This window comes from Erythrolamprus reginae, chromosome 1, assembly GCF_031021105.1.
Source record: "Erythrolamprus reginae isolate rEryReg1 chromosome 1, rEryReg1.hap1, whole genome shotgun sequence".
NCBI classification, from domain to species: domain Eukaryota; kingdom Metazoa; phylum Chordata; class Lepidosauria; order Squamata; family Dipsadidae; genus Erythrolamprus; species Erythrolamprus reginae.
The window spans coordinates 211,725,508-211,746,382 of NC_091950.1; positions in this window are offsets into that span (position 1 = coordinate 211,725,508).

Below are 20,875 nucleotides of genomic sequence, written 5' to 3' on the forward strand. Positions count from 1 at the left end.
ACTCTGTTGCTTCGAAACTCATCAAATTTGACAGTCAACACACTTTGATGAAAACATTTTCTCCCCATAATCACTGTTTAGTACTCAATGCATAAGCTAGAACCTTATTGGTGTTTGGCTGCCTTGTGATTCACTACATTATTCCCTTTGGGGAAAATTGTTTGGTACTGGCTATGCCTCCTGAAACCAATTAACAATGAGTACCATGACACCACTGTACAGCTTTAGGAAGACATCACTCTCACTCTCTGCATCAGCTGGCAACCCCACTGGCTTTGCGAGGTGTTATTTTATTTCCAGTGGGACAAAAGCCATTTTCTTTTATTATTTAGGTGCCCCATTCATGCATGAATTTCTTCATGATTTCTTAATCAAATTTTGTGCCCAACTGTTATACACAGAAGAATTTGATCTCTATAGAAAGGTAGCCTATCTGGAATCAATTCAACCAATGTTTTTAAGATTTTGCTTTCAAATTACACTCTTTACCTCAAAAGTAAATCATCAAAGTCAAGTCAATGGGTAAGGATATTTTAAGATTTGGTTAAAATTATATTTGTATTAAAAGTGTATCCTTGATTTTGGATTATAGATTCCACTAATTTGGAAGCTGCCAAAGAAAGTACAAAAGGACAGTTCTTCTTTAGTTGCTATACATGAAATGACTTGTGTTTGTACAAAACTGGTGCTTACACTGAAAATACTTGACAGAGATCATCAATCTAATCAGAGCAGGATAACAGGATCAGTCTGTTTATGAACACAGATTTATAGCAGAAGGCTGGTGAGTTACTTAAATCAATATGGCAAAACATCATTGGATGACGTCATTAGCAAATTTCTGTGCATTCCATTCAGCAGTCTGCCAAAGAAGATAAAGGAATCATATATCTGTGTGACTGCAAAGTAATTGAAATAAGAGCGCATATTCCATTCTGTTATAACTACTACAGTGATTTTTACTTAGAGTACATAACCCCTTCCCTGACAAAATGTATAAGTCAGCATGACACATTTTATGATGCCTACTTATTATCTTGCCAACACAATATGATCAACATTGCTGTTTCTTTGAAAGTATATCAATAGGTATTGGTCAGAAAATCGCCAATAGTTTATACTATTTGTTATATATTTGTTATATATTTGTATAAATATCTGTTATATTAAAATGTTATTTTATATTAAAATAACATTTATTTTATATTAGTTTAATTTAAAATATTCTTGCATATATTTATATTTATTTCTGTTTAAGTGTATGTATGCATATATGCATATAGTAGGCATATAGTATATATATATATATATACACACACACACACTCACATTGGTTTTATATAATATAAGTGATTGAAAAAGCATTTGATTTAAATCCCACCCCCAACTCCCATTCCATACAAGACTCACAGTTTGTAAAACCTCAAATCACCACTCAGCAAACGTATGGACTCCGCTAATACACAATATTTAGAACTACATGACGAGAGACAGATTCTGTTCCATCAGTTCTGCTTAATCTTATTCCTATATCCTATATATATAAAACAAAATATCAGAAAATATCACTGTGTGTGTGTGTGTGTGTGTGTGTGTGTGTAACATATTTTTGCTGATAATGAAAAGGAAGGGAGACTACTATAGATCTATTTCAGGCTTATTTGCCTTCATCAGATTTTCTAGATAAGAATCGGATTTTTTTGCCTCTTCTCAAGAACCATTTTCCACTTACAAACCCAAGCTTCTGAAACTGTAACCGGAAAAGGCAGGGAGAAGCCTCCGTGGGGCCTCTCTAGGAATTTCCTGGGAGGAAACAGGGCCTCCACCCTCCCTATGCTTTCCCCAAACGCATGCATTATTTGCTTTTACATTGATTCCTATGGAAAAAATTGCTTCTTCTTACAAACTTTTCTACTTAAGAACCTGGTCACGGAACTAATTAAGTTTGTAAGTAGAGGTACCACTTTATCTCCCCTTGCAACAATGAACCCAGGCATTTTGTGCTCTTGGAATTGGAGCTGAAATAGAATCATGAATAATACACTGGAGATGCTTAAAGTTTGCAGAAGTATAAAAAAAAATCTTCCAAGGGAGAAAGATTACTATTAGGACAAACAAATTTGGCACTATAATCATGGCCTGACTTCCCATTATAATCCAGTCTTCTATATGGTAAAGCACTGGGATGCATCAGGCATCAACTGTCCAAAATAAATTCTATTAGTTCAATCCAAAAATCCAGACCGATCTTGAGAATTGCCCCAATCTATTAGGTACATGAAGCATAGACAAGGCTTTTCCCATTATATTCTCCATTATTTCCTGAGGCTACATTTATCTCCATTTTACCTTGCTTTTCACAAATTACTCAATAACATTTCACTCAGGTTGATTTTAGACTACCATTCTAGCAAGGTATACTAATGATGGTGGCTTTATGATTTTTATCATTAATTCCTTTCTGTACACATCCCAGAATCTCAATTGATTGGGATAGCTGACAAATATTGTAAATAGATAAGTAAACGAATCTATTCTGTATAGATGTATATAAATGCAGCAACAACATTAAAAAACTGTCAAGCACTAATTATATTGAATAGTTTAATTTTCTAATTGCTTCTCCCTTGCTCTCAGCTGAATGAAATAAGGTATATCCCACTTTAGGTCAGGACATATACAGATTGTTGTTGTTGTTGTTGTTCCAAATGTACTAATTTTGTATATGTTACATCCTCTTTAATATTCCAGTGAGTTCTGTTCAGTTCAGGAATCCCAATAGATTAATTCAGTGGAGATACTGTATCAGTCAATGCAATATACAATAAATGCTGATAATAAGAAATCAAAAACAAATACGGGATTTGTTTAGAACAGAGACTGTTGAAGAGCAATGTTAAAAAAATATTGATGCAGTAGAAAAGGAATGGTATAGAAAATATTTGTTAAGCATGGCATGCAAGAGTAATATGAACTCTATTAGGATGCAAGGATGTACTGTAGCAGTTTGGGCAACTTCTTCAGTAACATGTAAAGTCATAGGTGCTATTGTTCAGTATGGACTACTTTTGTTCCTATCTTAAAGTCCACTGTGGAACAAAAATACCTGCAAAGTGGCTGATACACATGTACACCGAGCTGTTTGAACATACTCAATCCCCAGAGTCCATACAATAATAAGTATAAGGAATGTCAACAATTGATTACCACACGCTACATACAATTATCTGTTTGGAAGATAACCATGCTGCACAATGAATTACAGATTACAGTTTAAGAGTTGGAAGGGATCTTGTAGGTCATCTAATCCAATTGTCTATTCAAGCAAGAGACCTTATACCAAGGATTCATATGCCAAAAGGGTGTGTGTGTGTGTGTGCTACCATGCATGAATGTGCCCACAACCCTTCCTCCCCCACGCACATGTGCACCCTAGGGACATCTGGGCATGAAAAAATGGCCAAATGGGCAAACCAGAAGTTCAGAAAATTACTTCCAGTTTGCCTGTTTTGCTGTTTTTTGCACTCTGGGGCTTCAGGAAACTTCCCTGAGCCTTGCAAAAAACAGAACAGGCAAACTGGAAGTGCATTTTCTGAACTTCTGGTTTGTCCATTGGGCATTTTTTTTTTGCACTCCAGGGCTTCAGGGAGTCTTCCCTGAAGCATCTGGAGGGTGAAACAGCTGGCCAGCACATGCATGTGTGCGGGAGATGATATACGGCAATGTCTCATGTGCCTTCTGATATGGCTCTTTGTGCCATCTGTGGCATGCATAGCCCTATACCAATCCAAATGGCTTATCATACCGAGTTTTGAAGGCTGATCTTATAACATAGATTTTGATTAGAACTTTTCCACCAATATGCTGGACATATTTTGTCTCTCTATATATATATAGTACATGAATTTTAATATACAGCTCTTACACTTGTAAACTACATTGAAACATTTTTTTTTAAAGTGCCATGCTGAATAATTGTCCCCGAAGGTACACTTATTTTTGGTTAAAAAAAAAAACACACCAAATTTTTGGATGTAAGGTTGTATTAAACAGTGAAATAGAGGCATCTGTCACACATCTCAAGGTTGAAAAAAAATAGCAACTTCTATCTTATTTTGCCATGCATTAGTCCTACAAATGTAAGGGCTATGTTTCCCAGCATTGTGCAGGAAGTATGATCTATTAAATTCTCATATGAAAACTGTTGATTAACTGCTAAGAAAAAATATATACATGGTATGGACATACACAAGATGGTTTAATTCACTCGTTAAGCTCAGAACTGTGAAAAGAATCAGTTTTCTAAGCTGCTGACTAAAGGCAGTTCTTGCCATGTCCCACTAAGCCTGTAATTCCTCTCTATTATTTATTTATTTTATTTATTTATTGGATTTGTATGCCGCCCCTCTGTGGACTCGGGGCGGCTAACAACAGTGATAAAAAACAATATCTGCGGAGAGGGGCAGCATACAAATCTAAATAATAAATAAATAAAATAAATAAATATGTAGCAATCCAATAATAAAACAACTAAAAACCCTTATTATAAAAACCAGACATACATACTGACATACCATGCATAAACTGTAGAGGCCCAGAGGGAAAGAACATCTCAGTTCCCCCATGCCTGACGGCAAAGGTGGGTTTTAAGGAGCTTACGAAAGGCAAGGAGGGTGGGGGCAATTCTGATCTCTGGAGGGAGTTGGTTCCAGGGGGCCGGGGCCGTCACAGAGAAGGCTCTTCCCCTGGGTCCCGCCAAATGACATTGTTTAGTTGACGGGACCCAGAGAAGGCCCACTCTGAGGGACCTAATCGGTCGCTGGGATTCGTGCGACAGTAGTAGGTTTGAAAGCAACTTTCAATTATTTTTGCTCGCCTCGATATGTATCCTATCAGAAGGCAAGAAAAGGAGTTATGTATTAAATGAAAACATTGATGATCACATAGGTCTACATTTTGGGCTTCCAGTATCTCCATGTGCAAATTTATGTTTTGCCTGGTCTTGCTTTGAGTTTCATTGATTAAGAAGGTAAAGAAGCAGAACATCTTTGTCACTCTGCAGTGAGCTGTCTGGATAGTCACAGAGTGTACCATAAATCAAATCAACTTGCTGCGATTGCTTGCCATAAAGTCAATAGCAGCACATGAAAGAATATACAATGAAACAGGTAGAGTAAGGTTTATTTGTTTTTTTAAAGAAAAGTGCTCTGTCATTCTTCTTTGTAAACACATGGCTTATGTTCTCAAATTATGAGGGTTTAATTCTCAGTATTTCCCTAGAGGACAAAACCTTGGTGTTTTCTAATAGGATGCATAGTAATTATTACATCACTCATAATTTTTACTCTTTGAATTATAAATGACCAATAATATTTAATAGAAAAAAGTTGCACTAAATATTACCTTAGGCAAGTTTTCCAATTCACCAACTAATATTGGGCAGAATATTTTGGAGGGGCCAAAATTCAGAAGAAAATGATTAAAATTCCCCCTAAAGTTGAAAAGATGCTTAACAAAAAATAAATAAATAAAAATTGCCCAGACATTTTATGTTGAGGCCAGGAGTGAGTTTTTAATATTGTGGCCTGAAGGATGATTAATTTTCTTTAAATTTTCTGTAATATGACATGTTGATTATGCTGGGTAATTTGTTTTATTAATATCTTTTCCATCTACAGGCACAGTGTCCTTTGATCTCTCCAGCATTTTGTAATAGACTGTGATTAATCATTTGGATGAATCTGTTTAGGATTAAGGAATATGCTTCTTTGTCAGTAAACTAAATCAGATTAATTCTAATCCTTGTATCGAAAGTATTACTTAAAAAGGCTTCACAGTATTTGCTGGAATTTTATCCAGCTTCTGTTTTATGCACAAACAGTCAAATGATTGGATCATATTGCCTGTAAGAAAATTGGAGATGAAAATCTCTGGTGATTTTTTTTTTGAAAAGTGTACCTTTTTTAATTATGCTAAACAATCTCTCTAAATAGATTTTGTATTCATTCATGGGAAATTAAATTGTGCCTTCTTTTACCATTCTGGGAAGTCTAAATTTAGAACATAATCTGGACAGTAGAAAATGGAGAACGAAAAGTTCTTTTTCAGAGTCTCATCTATATCCTTTATTAAAATAATAACTTTTCCCCTGATTCTCTCTCTCTCTTTTTAATATTTTATTGATTTTTAAGTTTTCCCCTGATTCTCATGGCAAATGATATGATAATGATGGACTCTAATAATTTTTCTGAACTTTAGAGAGGTAGTTGAGCATGAGGTGGGAGGTGGGAAGGGGTTACATGACTTTGTGACAAAGCTTAATGGTCATGGTGCTAGTCCTTTGGAAGAGTCTTCCAGTAGCAAACCAGTTGGCTCCCAACCTATCTCCCTTCTAGAAACTGTTCAAAACACAGCTCTTCCAGAGAAAATCCGAAAATTATTTGCATCTCAGTTTGTTTATAGCTTAGTGCTGTTGTTTCAATTTTATTCTATGTGGATCTTTTATTCTATTTATTGTTCATAATTATTGTTCTATTTATTATTCATCTATTTATTGTTCATTCTTGTAAATTTTATCTTGTCAAACTTCAAGAGTCCTTATGTTTTGGGAGCTATAAATACAATGGATAAATAAGAAAATAAACTTTGAAAATCAGAATGATTGATGGCTAGAATCCCATCTTCTATTTGGAAGTAGGGCCACCTAGTATAAATGAATTCACCCTCAAGGCAGACATGGGGCAATCCAAAAATGCTAGATGGGATGGTTAGAACAGTTTGTGTTTACTAAATAGTTTTGATATAAATGGTCACATCACCCTGGCACCAAGTTTCTGAGAGGGTTCATAACAAGCTTATAAAGTTCCAGATGTGATCAGCATCATTCAACTTTAGCTAAATTCTTTTAGACTGTTCAGCTAATTGGAATTAGCTTGTTATCTGTACTTATGAAATATAGGATTTCTAAAAGCTTTCCTCCTCCTCCTCCTCCTCCTCCTCCTCCTCCTCCTCCTCCTCCTCCTCCTCCTCCTCCTCCCCTCTCTCATATTGGTCTGTGCCTAGTTTGTGAAGAGATATATTGGAACTTAAGGATAGTTAACTTTACATTATGAAAAATTCAGGACACCACATTTTTATCAGAATAATAGAGTTGGAAGGGATCTTGGAGGTCTTCTAGTCCAATTCCCTGTTCAAGCAAGAGACAAATAGCTATCCAATATCTTAAAAGCCTCCAGGGATGCAGCATCTCTGAATGCAGAGGTTTTGAAGATTTGATTCTTAATTTCCTGTTCGTACTAAACTTTCTACTTTTCTCAGATTCTAATTAATTGGGAAGTTTTTTTCCCACAACACACCTCTAAATTCTAGAGTTTTCTTTTTTCTCTCATAATAATCAGAGCTGAATTCCTCCAGTCATCAGCATTTCCTAGTACAAACCTCTTGAGCAAAAATGTGAGCTAATTACGAGCACCTCTTTTCTTCAGATAAAATATTTGACTGAAGAATAATGAATTGCAAATGCTCCAGGTAGCAGCAAACAGAATTATTTTTTAAAAAACCACCGACACCTGCCTATTTAGCATTGCAAAACAAGTTATAATGCACATCAGATGCTATTTTGATGTTTCTATTTACTTAAAAGTTCATTTTACATTTCATGTACATCAGTTTATGTTTTAGTTCCACTTCAATTTATTAAATCTGTTAGCAGAAACTTTTCTACACAAGCAGAATAATTGTTGGGTCTATACTCACTCCAGAGTGGGTCTGTTATTGTCTAAATCTAGAAGCATCTCTGAAAGTATTTTCACAAGCTCAAATTGATTAAACTGGCTATGTCTTCACACTGGGATCTTTTGCAGTGAACCAGCCAACCGCTATCCATCCATCCATCCACCCACCCATCCACCCACCCATCCATCCACCCACCCACCCACCCACCCACCCATCCATCCAGCCAGCCAGCCAGCCAGCCAGCCAGCCAGCCAGCCAGCCAGCCAGCCAGCCAGCCAGCCAGCCAGCCAGCCAACCAACCAACCAACCAACCAACCAACCAACCAACCAACCAACCAACCAACCAACTGTGAATTTCCTGTTGCCGCCAAACTTTATGATGTGACCTCAGTTTATTCTCAGTTTACAAATAGTTTTCCAGTGATAGCAAGGCAGTAGAGGAAAGAAGGCAGTGCAGACTAATGGGTGATTATGACAGGCTGATAGATAGGCAGGCAGTACAAGAAAAAGGATGCCTTAACTAGAACTATTTTGGCTCTGTGAAACTCGGCCCCCATTTAATTGTGGCAATTGATAAAATAATAGTGTGATAATGTAGCTAGAATAGCGTGTTAAATCTATTCTCCAATCTCCCCAAATTTTTGTTAGTACTATGTACAAGACAGTACATAGTTTTAAGAGGTAGTGTTGCAAATTGCCATAACAGAGAGCCAGAAAGCATGATTCTCTCTCTCTACTCTGTTCTTTTTGCTGATTCACTGTGACTGATGTAGCAAGCTCTGTATTAGTTTGATGGATTTCTAAGTTGTAATGTATGTCTGATATGTAAGACAAAGACAGGCTTGTAATATTATTATTGTGATGAGAGATATTGACTGATTTGAATGTGAATGACTGGACTGTTTAAACTTGACTATGCTATTTCTAAAGTAAACATTATTTTATACACTTTAACGATTGAATAATTACTCATATCTCCTGGATATCTGCTGGAATCCCATGTTTTTTTTTCTGTGCATATCCTTGATAACGGAAAGGTTCTGCACACTCCTTAACAGTCTTTTTCTCTGCAAAATAATCTTACTCATTTATTTTTACTTCATTCCCAGGATGCTTTAAAATTTCTTTACTCCACCCCCACCCCCCACCCCGTGTTGTCACTTTTGATCTTGCTTTTCACTGACAGATGGCAGAAATTGGTCTCGTGATTGTTGATTTTTTGTTTTGCCTCTCTATCACTGCTGTCTGCCTAGTTGTCTATGTTTTCTACACCCCCCCCCCCCAAAAAAAAAGTCATAAGGAGGGTTTCTGCATAATACTGCTTCTTGGGAATTATATGGAGAGTTTCAGATTGATTCAAATCTCTGAATCAAATTGACTTTCCAAATCTGATCAACTCAATTCAATGGTTCTGCCTATCTGAAACATCAGATCAACTCGATTTTCCAAATCATTTTTTATGCCCCTGAATTTAACTGAAGCTGGTTAGTTTGCAGACCACTGGAGATATGATTATAAAATGAAAGATAAGATACTCTGAGTCACCTTGTAATGTAGACGTGCAAAAAACTGCACTTGACCTATAAACATTTTACAAACAATATTTTCAAAGGAAATTAAAAAATATTGGAAAAATAAGACTATTGGAAAATAATTGGCAAGGAACCAGTTAAAATGGTCTTTAAAAAGCAATCAAACAAATGAGATACTAGCTTTTTAGAGTTTTAAAAAATCATTTCTGCATAGTATTTTTCTTATTTGAATATTTGCAATATTGATAGTATATGGAAAATCTTAAAATAAAATAATAAAACAAAATAAAACAATTAATCCTAACGAAAGAAGAGGAAAACAACCCTGATACTTGCACTTATCTCAATTGGTATTTAACTTCAGAAAAGTCTCATTAAACTAGAATATAAGAATGAAAAAAAAATACACAAGGTAATAAAAGGAGATGTGAATACCCTTAATTTCTACCCTTTACCTCTATCACTTTTTGGCAATCTGCCAATTAAAGGACAGACAGAGGAGGTAAATTGCATCAAGAGGCAGAAACAAATTTGGAACCAGAGGCCTAAAGAGACCTAGTACTCCATGTGGAGAGGATGGATTCTAAATGTGCATATGTGAGAGCAGAAAGTTCCATTAGATTTACCCTGAAATGTTTGCCAACAGTCATTTTCTGCTGATACCTTTGAAACAGCCACTGACGCTCATATTTGGTTTTTAAATGGGAAAGTAAGACCGCAACAGAGAAAGTCAGCCAATTATAGGAGGAAGCCACAGAGAGCAACCACTAAATAGCTCAAGTTTAGAAAAGTGTTGACCTTGAAACAGTCAATGTATGCATTTCCATGGGTATTTAACAGAATACCACTCCAATAGATTAATTAACTGTACAAACAATTAACAGGGCTAAAGACTGAGCATCCTCTATACAGTGATCTCTCGATTAGCGCGGGGGTTACGTTCCAAGACCTCCCGCGCTAATCGATTTCCGCGTTATAGTGGTGCAGAAGTAAAAAACACCATCTACGCATGCGCGCCATTTTTTTCATGGCCGCACATGCGCAGATGGTGGAGTTTGCGTGTGGGCGGCGGGGAAGACCAAGGGATGATTCCTTCAGCCGCCCAACAGCTGATCTGCTCCGCAGCGCGGAAGCAGCGAGGAGCCGAAGATGGGGTAAAGGCAAAGGGGAAACCCCATCTTCGGCTCCTCGCTGCTGCCGCGCTGCGGAGCGGATCAGGTGTTGGGCGGCTGAAGGAACCTTCCCTTGGTCTTCCCGCCGCCCAGGCAAAGGGGAAACCCCAAGATCGCTTGCCGCTTGCCGCTTGCCGTATTGCAGCTTGGAGCCTTGCTTCGCCTCCTTCGCTGCAATACGGCAAGCGGCAAGCGATCTTGGGGTTTCCCCTTTGCCTGGGCGGCGCTGGGGCCATGCGGAGCCGCTCATCTAGGGGGGCGTGGACCGGCAAGGTGCCCTCCGCTCTCTCTCTTTCTCCCCCTGTTACCGGTGTGGTATAAGAGAGAGAAAGAAAGAGAAAGGAGGGCGACTTGCCAGTCCACGCCCCCCTGGATGAGCGGCCCCGCATGGCCCCAGCGCCGGACTCCGCCGTTGCCTCCGCCCTTGTTCGGCTCTGCAGCTGAGAGGCCACGTCCACCCCCTCCTCGGTGTCCCCGGCACCCAGCGTCCCCACGCCGCCTCCACCTCCCGGTAATGCGCCCGACCTCTGCCTCTCTCTTTCTCTGCCTCTCTCTTTCTCTCTCATATACCACGCCGGCAACAGGGAGAGAAAGAGAGAGAGAACTTATTTTTTAATTAATATTTTTTGAAAAACCGCGTTGCAGCGTTTCGCGCTAATCGAGACCGTGCTAATCGAGGGATCACTGTATAGCTTGATTTAAAATGCTCTGCTCCACATGAAGATTTGGAGCAGTTTAGATGCAGAGTTTTCAATTAATCATGCCTTTCAGTTAATCTCATCTCCTCATCTTCTCACCTTCTCATATTTCCTCCACTTTGTCCTATTGCTATTTTATGAGTTAGAACTTGTGGTTTGTATCTTATAATTATGATAGTACCTTATGATTTATCATCTAAGACTTATCACTTTCTGTATATGTACACTGAGAGCTTATGCAATGGGGACAAATTCCTTGTGTGTTCAATCACATTTGGCCAATAAAATAGGATATCCTATCTTATCCTATCCTATCCTATCCCATCCCATCCCATTTTATTTTATCCTATTTTGGCATTCCTAGTCCCTAACTACATATCCTGACCTATTTGTTTGTTAGTTTATTCATTTATTTATTGGATTTATTTGCCGCCCAACTCCAGTTGGACTCTGGGTGACTATCCCATTCCTTCCCATCCCATCCTTTCCTATCCTATTTTGACATTCCCAGTCCCTAACTGCATACAGTTTTATGGAGAGACATAATTGGAGCTGTTGGGAATATCAGTGATAAGAAAGCATCTTATTAAAGAAATTGTGTTTTTTATTTACTGAGATAGTTACTTGGTAGCTGTTCTAGAAAGAAAAATATCAAGTGAAGGTTCATAATTCTAATTGTATTTACCACAAATAGAATGCTTAATGTGCTACATTGTTAATGAGATGGATTAAAATGAGGTTGGAAGGCAAATAGTTCTCAATGATTGTGATTCTTACTTAAATTGCTGACACTTATACCCCCCCCCCTAACCTTTGAAACAAAAGATGGTACTCATTCGAACACAGACAATCTGCTTCCATCAAGTATCATGTTGGTTAAATTAGGTTTCCTTGGGCATAGATTATTCCTCAGTCTCTATTTATGTACCAGTAAGTCATGTCACTTTTATTAATTCAAACATTCTATTAAAGAATTAAATGAAGGTGAAAATAAAAAGGGTAATCTAGTGAAGATGTTTGGTGGGTTTGGAGATTTATCAGCTCATTTTAAAATTAATGCCAGAATAATATATTTTTATGTGGGATTAGAATAAGTATTATTTCCCCATGAAGAAAGGCTGTAAGGGTAAGATTGCTTTCAAGGGCACAATTTTCAAATCTTTCCAGCTGGGCTTCCAGTCTTAAGCATTACAAGCATATGTCCAATTTCATCAACTTTTTATGTGCACTACTGATAATAAAAAAATATATGGAAAAATAAGAATTGAAAATATATGCAGCTCACATTCCACCGAGAAAGAGAAAGAGAAAGAAAGAAAGAAAGAAAGAAAGAAAGAAAGAAAGAAAGAAAGAAAGAAAGAAAGAAAGATGCATGCATACATTCATACATACATACAGGGCTGGGCTACTGCCCGGATGGGGGGGACACGCAGTGGGGTAGCGCAAATGGAGCTCCACCCCAGAGCACCCAATTTGTACTGAAAGATGTTGAAAGAAAATGCATAAGCCACGCCCACAGTGTGGTAGTAAAAAAATTGGTAACCCTTCACTGCATACATACATACATACATACATACATACATACATACATACATACATACAAATATGGACAGTCACCCAAAAAGACTTAATATGATTGTCCAAATTAATGTGATTTGTAGGGACTGAATTAAGCAGTCCCTTCAAATTCTAAGATTCTAAAACAAAAACTCCTAAAAAGTATAGTACCCCATCATTTTAACCAAAGCTAATTAAAAGCAACAGTATGAGAAACAAATTGTGTGATTCTCTGAGAGAGAGAAAAAGAGATGGAAGCATTAATAAAAATAAAGCATTCGTAACATGGCACATTTGACAGAAAATCAGGTTGCCAAATTCATTCTTTTCAGCAAGCAGTAGTTATTTTCCTTGGTCCTGTGATGAAACTTTGATAGCAAAACATGGTTCTGTGCTATAATAATTTTGTCACAGCAGAGCAATGTCTGCTCAAGAGGACTAGGCATTCTGAAGGCAGAAAGGTGTATGACCTTTCAAATTATCACAGTAAGCCAAGCCAAAGGGGATGGAATAGGTAATTATGTGAAATTCTATGACCCCTGAATGGCAATGTGTGTGTACAAAATGACCTACAGTGCTTTCAAAATACCTTTCATTTCAAAAGGTCAAGAAAGGAATACATTTGTGCCCCTGTTTAGCTTTAGCAGGGGAAAAAGCTAAGAGGGACGGAGGGAGGGATAGATCTCAAACATTATGACTATGATTTGGGCTCTTGGCAACTTATTTCAGCATTCTGCAGTCACATGATTACAATTTGCAATTTTCCCAGCTAGCCCCTGACAAGCAAAGTCAGTGGAGGAGGAATATGTAAATTAAACACTTTGGAAAACTCAACCACGGGCAATTTTTAATTGAACTCTTAAAACACATGATTGAATTAATGCAAATTAGAAGGAATGGAAACACCCCATTCCAACATTCATATTTTCCAACTTTTTGGAATGATAGTATACATACAAAATGATAGTATACATACAATTTAAATGAAATGCAATATTTATCCATTACTGTATTTTTCAGAATATAAGACGCACTTTAGTTTTGGGGGAGGAAAACAAGGGAAAAAAGGCCTCTGACTTCCAGCAATTTGCCAAAGAGCAAACAGCACAGGTGATATACACTGTTTGCTGTGCATTTCTGTGCATGTGTAGCTGACCCATAGGAATAGCAAATAATTGGATAAATGTACATTATAGCAGTATATTAATACCAGAAAGGTTTTAAAATATAATCACACTAACTCCTCCCAATTATTTAAATAGATCTACTCCAAACATAACTAAGTCAGGATTTAACGTAGCTGCTTTATCTTAATACTAAACAAGTCACTGTTACGTTTCAGACTATACTTGTACAGAGCTGTTAAAATTGATGTGGCTTTCTGGAAGTATACATTATTCTCTGTTATTTAAAAGAAGATACAATAGCACTGGGCCCCTTCAGATCAAGCATTTATTTTAAAAAGCTTTTTCATTTTATTAACTTGTCTAGAACAATAATAAAGCAGTCTTTAAAAAACAAGTCTAATAATGTGAACATTCTATAGACATTTATAGTTATTGATTTACCTCCTTGCATCCAGATTCAGCAACTGATCAGCATAAGAAAATAAAATTCTTCCTGTCCCTCCCAATTTGCCTACTTGCAGCTATTTTCAGTTTCAGTTTAGCATGAGGGTGGGGAAGCTGATAATGAGTTGCTTGGCTCTTCCCTGTTTGCTGCAAGGAAATAAATTGCTGGGAGGCAGAAGCCAAAAGGTGGGAGTGGCTGGCTGGGACTACATTTGGTGCATAAGACACACCCAAGTTTTCACCCTCTTTTGGAGGGTTAAAAAGGTGTGTCTTATAAAAATATGGAAGTTCTGTTCTATAATCTGTAGGACCCATTTTCAGACACATCACCACTGACACACTGAGCTCCTGGATATTAAAACTATGACCAAATAGTTCCTATGTACTATACAACTTGCAATTTTACATGCAAGTACTGAAACTGATTCTCAAAGAAAGACACAAGCACTAATCCTTTTCTTACCCTAACCTCTTACCAAAGGAAAAATAAATGCTCAGTGATAAGCATTAAACTATGGGAAATTAAATCCATTTTTCCCCAAGTGATAGTTTTAATTTATTCACTGAAAATCTTGAGCAATTACTATGCCAAGGAGAATGACTTAACAAGTTATAATGTAATGTATTCTTTAAAGCTCTTTTCTCTCTGGCCCTTATCAAGCCAGCCTATCTGTCTATCTTTCTGTCTGTCATCTCTCTCTCCACCTTCCCTCCCTCTTTGCCCTCCCCTCCCCAAAATCCAGGTAAGATAGGAGAGCAAGAAGTTGGACCTAATTCAGGATTAATGAAATTGTGTCTTATAACTATAGCATGTTGGAGCTTCGCAAAAGCATGTCAATATAAACAGTGTTGGACAGAATAAGGTAAATAAATGAGAAAAACTTATTTTCCAATTTTTCTTCTTATGCATTTTTGTACTTTGTTGCTGCATTTCTGTATAAATGTGCATTTTAAAACAAAATACCTACATATTCATTTATTTATATCTTAAATAATACATATATAATCAGTTGAGCTTTATTTTATTCAGGATGCCATCTTCATCATGAAATTATTGACAAAATATATCACAATGCTTAGAAATTTGCAAAAATCCTGTAAATTCAATTGTCATATTTATTCCAAGATACGTTATGCAGGAATTCTCAAACACCAAAATTTTAAAACAGTCTATGGAACTACACCCATACATTCCACTTGCTATATATATAAGCACCATTGTCCAGTGTAAATATTCTCCATTAAAAATCTTGTAGATGTTTTTGGGACTGGGTTGTTTTCTGCTCTAGAAATATAACAATTATAAAATTATAATATAACAAGACTCTTCTACTTATGCAGAAAGCTCTTTATGAAATGTTCAGGTAAATGTCCTACAATAAAACTTTTTTAGTTTTGTTTGAATAGCAGTGTAAGCATCTCTTGTAGGGTTTTTTGTCAATAATACTGCTGTGAAAACCTGTGAATAGGACTCCATAATTCAAGTTTAATTGTATTACAATATATTGTATTTGACAAGCCAAATATTACTGAAAATGGTATTTCCCTATCCATCATCATATGTCACATATCAGGCGTGGGTTTCTCCCAGTTCAGACCAGATCACCCAAATTGTTAGCGACCTTTTGCTGATCTAATTTTGGCACTATGGAACAGAGTCTGTCTGTGCCAGTCAGTGCTCACTGCCATCTTTTTTCCTGAATTTTTGGCCAATTTTCCTGTGTCTGGATGGCTTCTCCTCATTCTCTGCTGTGAAAAAAGGCATCCCGCTTGCCCCTGGGTTGATACTGACCTTTATTTCTTCACCTGAATCACAGCTCAGTAGCTCCTCAGCTGTCTTTCTGGCTGAATCCACCTTCTGAGAATTGACAGAAGTGAAACTGCATGAGGGGACACATTTGTGCAAGTGAAGCAAGCATGTGAGTGCAAAACATTGCGATGCAAACGGGTGGAGAAGGTAAGTGGAACCCCCCCTCGTCACATATGTGATTAAATTTTTGTGAGCTACTGTGGGAACAACCCAGAATATAAACATGTATATACAGTAATACCTCGACTTACGAATTTAATTGGTGCCGGGAGGAGGCTCATAAGTCAAAAAGCTCGTAAGATGAAACATTGTTTCCCATAGGAATCAATGGAAAAGCGATTAATGCGTGCAAGCCCAAAAATCAAAAACCGACCGCCACCACCGAAGGAGGCTTGAGCCTCCCGATCCTCTCCCCCCCCCCAGCCAAAAACACAAAGGCGGTCTGCCAGGCGGCTCCCCCCGCTCTGTGCCTCCTTTCTGTTTGTTTTGTCTCTGTGTCTGCGGAGGGAGGGAGGGAAGCAGAGCGGCAGGCGAAGCGACCGCCTCTCCGTTCGCCAAGCACCACGGGGAAGGAGAGAGAGAGAAGCAGGTGGGCAGCAGCCGCGGCAGAGGCCAAGTCTCGCTCCGGGCTGTGCCCTCTCCGAGCGCTCACCGCCTGTCCCTGTCAGCGGCCCAGCCACCTTCACCCGCCCGGACAACCGCCTCTTTCTCCCTTCCCCGTGGGAGCGCTGCACCTCTTGTCTGCCCGGCCCGAGAGGCACGAAACCGCCGCTCATGCCGGGCGGCCCGCCTGGAATGCCAGCATTGCTGCCGGGCCGATTGCTGAGCGGGGGCAGGACGCGGGAGGACGCAGCGCCGCACTGGCCCCCTCAGGCCGTTCCGCCCGGGATGGGGCTCCTCCGGAGGGGCGCATGGGGAAGGGCTTGAGCTGCCACCTTCTTCCTTCCCTGTGGGGGCGCCGCATCTCTTGTCTGCCCGGCCCGAGAGGCACGAAACCGCTGCTCATGCCGGGCGGCCTGCCTGGAACACCAGCATTGCCGCCGGGCCAATTGCTGAGCGGGGGCGGGGGACGGGAGGAGGCAGCGCTGCACCAGCCCCCTCAGGCCCCTCCGTCCGGGATGGGGCTCCTCCGGAGGGACGCACGGGGTCTGCAGCAAATCCAGCCGGAGGGTGAGTCACCGGCTCAGCATTCTCCTTGCTGGTTTCCCGCATCTCAACCAATCAGGAACAGTCTGCTGCCAGCAAGTCTTCAAGCATCATCATAGCCCTGAGAACTTAACAGTAATTAAGCTAAACTAAGGTTCAATTAAACTAAGCCAATGTTCAGAAAAAGGCAATCTAAAAAGAGCCTAGCAGTATGAGCTCATGTTACTCAAAGAAGCAGTTTCTGTTGTGGCAAAATAATGTCCATCAGTTCACAGGAGTTGGAAATGACAAAATAACTGAAAATGGATTACATTGGTTTGTTCAATCTGGTTCCCCTAGTCTCATAAAACTAATTCTAACAACTTCTCCAAATGTGGTCTGGAGTATCTCCCAACACTGTAGACAAATTTTTGAGAATATGCAGAAAGCATAGGACCTAAAAGAAATCCATCATATTGGCAGGCATTATTCTTGTTAAATCAGAGGCAGAGGCAAGAGGGAAGTGACAACAGCTTTTTATTTGATCAGCAGGAGCATTCAGAGAGCCCAGCTCGCAGTCTGGAAAAGAATCTAGTGAGAGATTGAGAAACCCGGGCAAAAACCCACACTTATATACTTTGTTGCCAGCGCTGGGATTGGTGACATTGTTTTAAGTCCTCGCGCTGAAGCTCCTGATTGGTCGTCTTTTCAGGCTTCCTATTGGTTAGCCTGAGGGCTCCTATTGGCTGTGTCTGATCCAATCAGGGATCTGTGTCTGATCCAATCAGGGATCTCTCTTTCATAACAGCATGCAAACATAACAATTCTATCAATAGATTGATGTCACTGGGTACAACTCTTTGTACAGAAGTCCTCATATTCACTTTCATTGATTGAAACACAATAAATAAATTAATACTAATTAAAGGCCATAGGTAGATTGATTATAAAATAGGAGTGTGCATTCTTATTTGGGCTGAAAATTTCAATCCAAAAAAGTTGCAGTGACAGAATGAAGAAGTATAAACTCGATTTAATGTAAAGGCAATTCTGATAAATGTAATTAAATAGCATGATTACTCCCCATGGTTTTTTAAAAACTTATTTTCCATCACCCTAATGCTTTATATAGACTTAGGAGCAATACTGGATTAAACATGAATCAAAATAAGAATATGCTGAGGACCCTAAGTGAACAGGGTTGTTTACTCATGTTTATCATGCCCCTAACTCCTTCACTACCACACTAAAATCAATTTTTGCAATTCTGTTAATTAGCTATATTCATCTGTAATCTGCATTGCTATTTTGTTTGTTTTTTTAAAAAGTTTTCTTTTTTGCATGAGAGAGACTAATGTTTAAAAGTTTGATTTGAAGCTGTGGTGGCACAGCAGTTAGAATACAGTACTGCAGGTTACTTCTGCTGCCTGCGGGCTGTCTGCAGTTTCGCAGTTCAAATCTCACCTGGCTCAAGGTTGACTCAGCATTCTATCCTTCCAAAGTCAGTAAAATGAGGACCCAGATTGTTGGGGGCAATAGGCTGACTCTTTAAACTGCTGTAAACTGCTTGGAGAGGACTGTAAAGCACTGTGAAGTGGTATATGTCTAAGTACTATTGCTAAAGGTGTGATCAGATACCACATCTCCTAATTTCACTTTCATTCAAGATGCCATTGTTGGGCTGTATTTAGGACTTCAGTTAGCCTAAATTTTGCCCTGCCACAATGTAGGCTCTTACATGTTTTTGATTGGACTTGTATTTCTTTATTATCCAGTGGTGCTCTAGGTATCTCTTTTGCTACTTCATGTCCCAGAGGATCATAAATGGGGAGAGGGCACATAGGTAGGTTCCATCTAAAACTGTTGTCATGCTCTCCAATGGCAATTGAGACCTTGTCAACTGTGCATCAGAGTCTCCATTTTAACTGGCAAATATCTCTTTAACAATATTAATTAAACCAAAACTAAAAAAAACAATAAAAAAGGAGAAAAAAGCAGAACAATTATATAGTATTATGCATAAAAGCAAAACAACTACAGGTTTTTTTTTATGCATATGCATGTAAACTATGTTTTGATAGAAGAGTAACATTTCCTTTGTAATTGTCAATCTATTATAATCATAAAATCACAAATTAATGAAGAACTCAAAAGTAATATTAGTAATACTTACTAATACTCCCTGTAAGCCTAGGAATTTATGTACATTTTTCCTAGAGAAGTAAAAAGTTGCAAAATCCTTCTATAATGGTTCATCAGTGAACTGATTCCTGATTTAATGGACTATATTTGAATTTGAATTTGTCTTTACCTGTCCCTATAAAAAAGATTCTTACTGTCCTTATGGATATTGTATGTTAAATCCAAACTTAATTCAGGCAGCTAACTTCATTGTTAAGGCAGCTTGCATAACAAATGTTGGGTGCCACAAAAAGCCAGTTTTTGTTGCTGCAACAGTTGGCCTTTGTCGGCTTTCAGACTTCCAGAAAAGAGTGTTTGACTGTCAAAGAGAATGGCAGCACAGTTAGGTGGCTGCCAAAACCCATTAATTCAGTATGTAATGAGTGTCTATGTGTGTGATTGCAGCATAACATGAGCAAAAGAGTCAAGCTGAGTTCTCTCTTGTCAAAGGTCCCCTTTCAAAACTGCTTAGTTTTCAACTATTTTCCCTGCTGCATGACACATTCCTATGGCAAATTATTCTGCCTTTTCTGTCATCATGCAAGAGTTCATAAGGAGTCAAACATTGGTGGAAAAAATGTGATACAAAACTGCTCTATAAAGTAGCTGGACTGGTATTTCCCATCTTAGTTAAGCTTTGTGGAACTGACAAGTCCTATTGAAAGACAACCCCTCAATGTACCTTTCCATAATTAAGGGGATGTTACGCAAGACTGAAATGGATCACAATAGATTTCTAATTATACATTCCTGAAAATTATCCACACAATACAAAAAGATTAGGAGCATGTCCTGATTACCATGACAACTCAGAAATGTTTCATGCCCTGGCTCACAATTAAGGCATTATAGGGATTTTCTAGGTATATGTGTGTGCATGTTTGTATATTTACTTTCATTAGCTGATTGGCTACAGACTATCCTAATGTCCCTATAATTCTTCATTACCTGGATTCATGTGAAGAAAAATGAAGAGATATCTGAATTTACAATTTTGCTGAAGAAGTTACATACTAAGGATTTATCCTGAAGCAGAAACTGACCACCAGGATGGGACAGTAGTACAAAGACAGCTTTGCAACATCTTCAAAGCTTATTTTCACCTTGAAATTCCTAGAGCGTGAACATTCATTCCAACCGAAATGACAAAGGAAAATAGTGCGTGTTTGATTTGTTGTGTTTAAGATCTCGTGTTTGTTTTTTGAACCGTAAGACTTCTGTCTCAGCACCGATGATAGACAAACTGTGTTTCCATAAGCACTGATTAAATTTTAAAACAAACCTTTTCTCCATGATAGTTGCATCCTTGTCTTCTGCTTAAAATCAATCAGCATTAGGCTCCCAAACCTTCCTTTTAAAATATCTGCAATTGTTGAAGCATAATGTTGTTACATCTATGGAGAATGCCCAGCTGGCGACTTACCGCCAGCCGGATTTGCAGCGGGGCCAGGGAAACACAATCCCCAGTGTAGCCACCATCTTGAGTGGCCCGAAT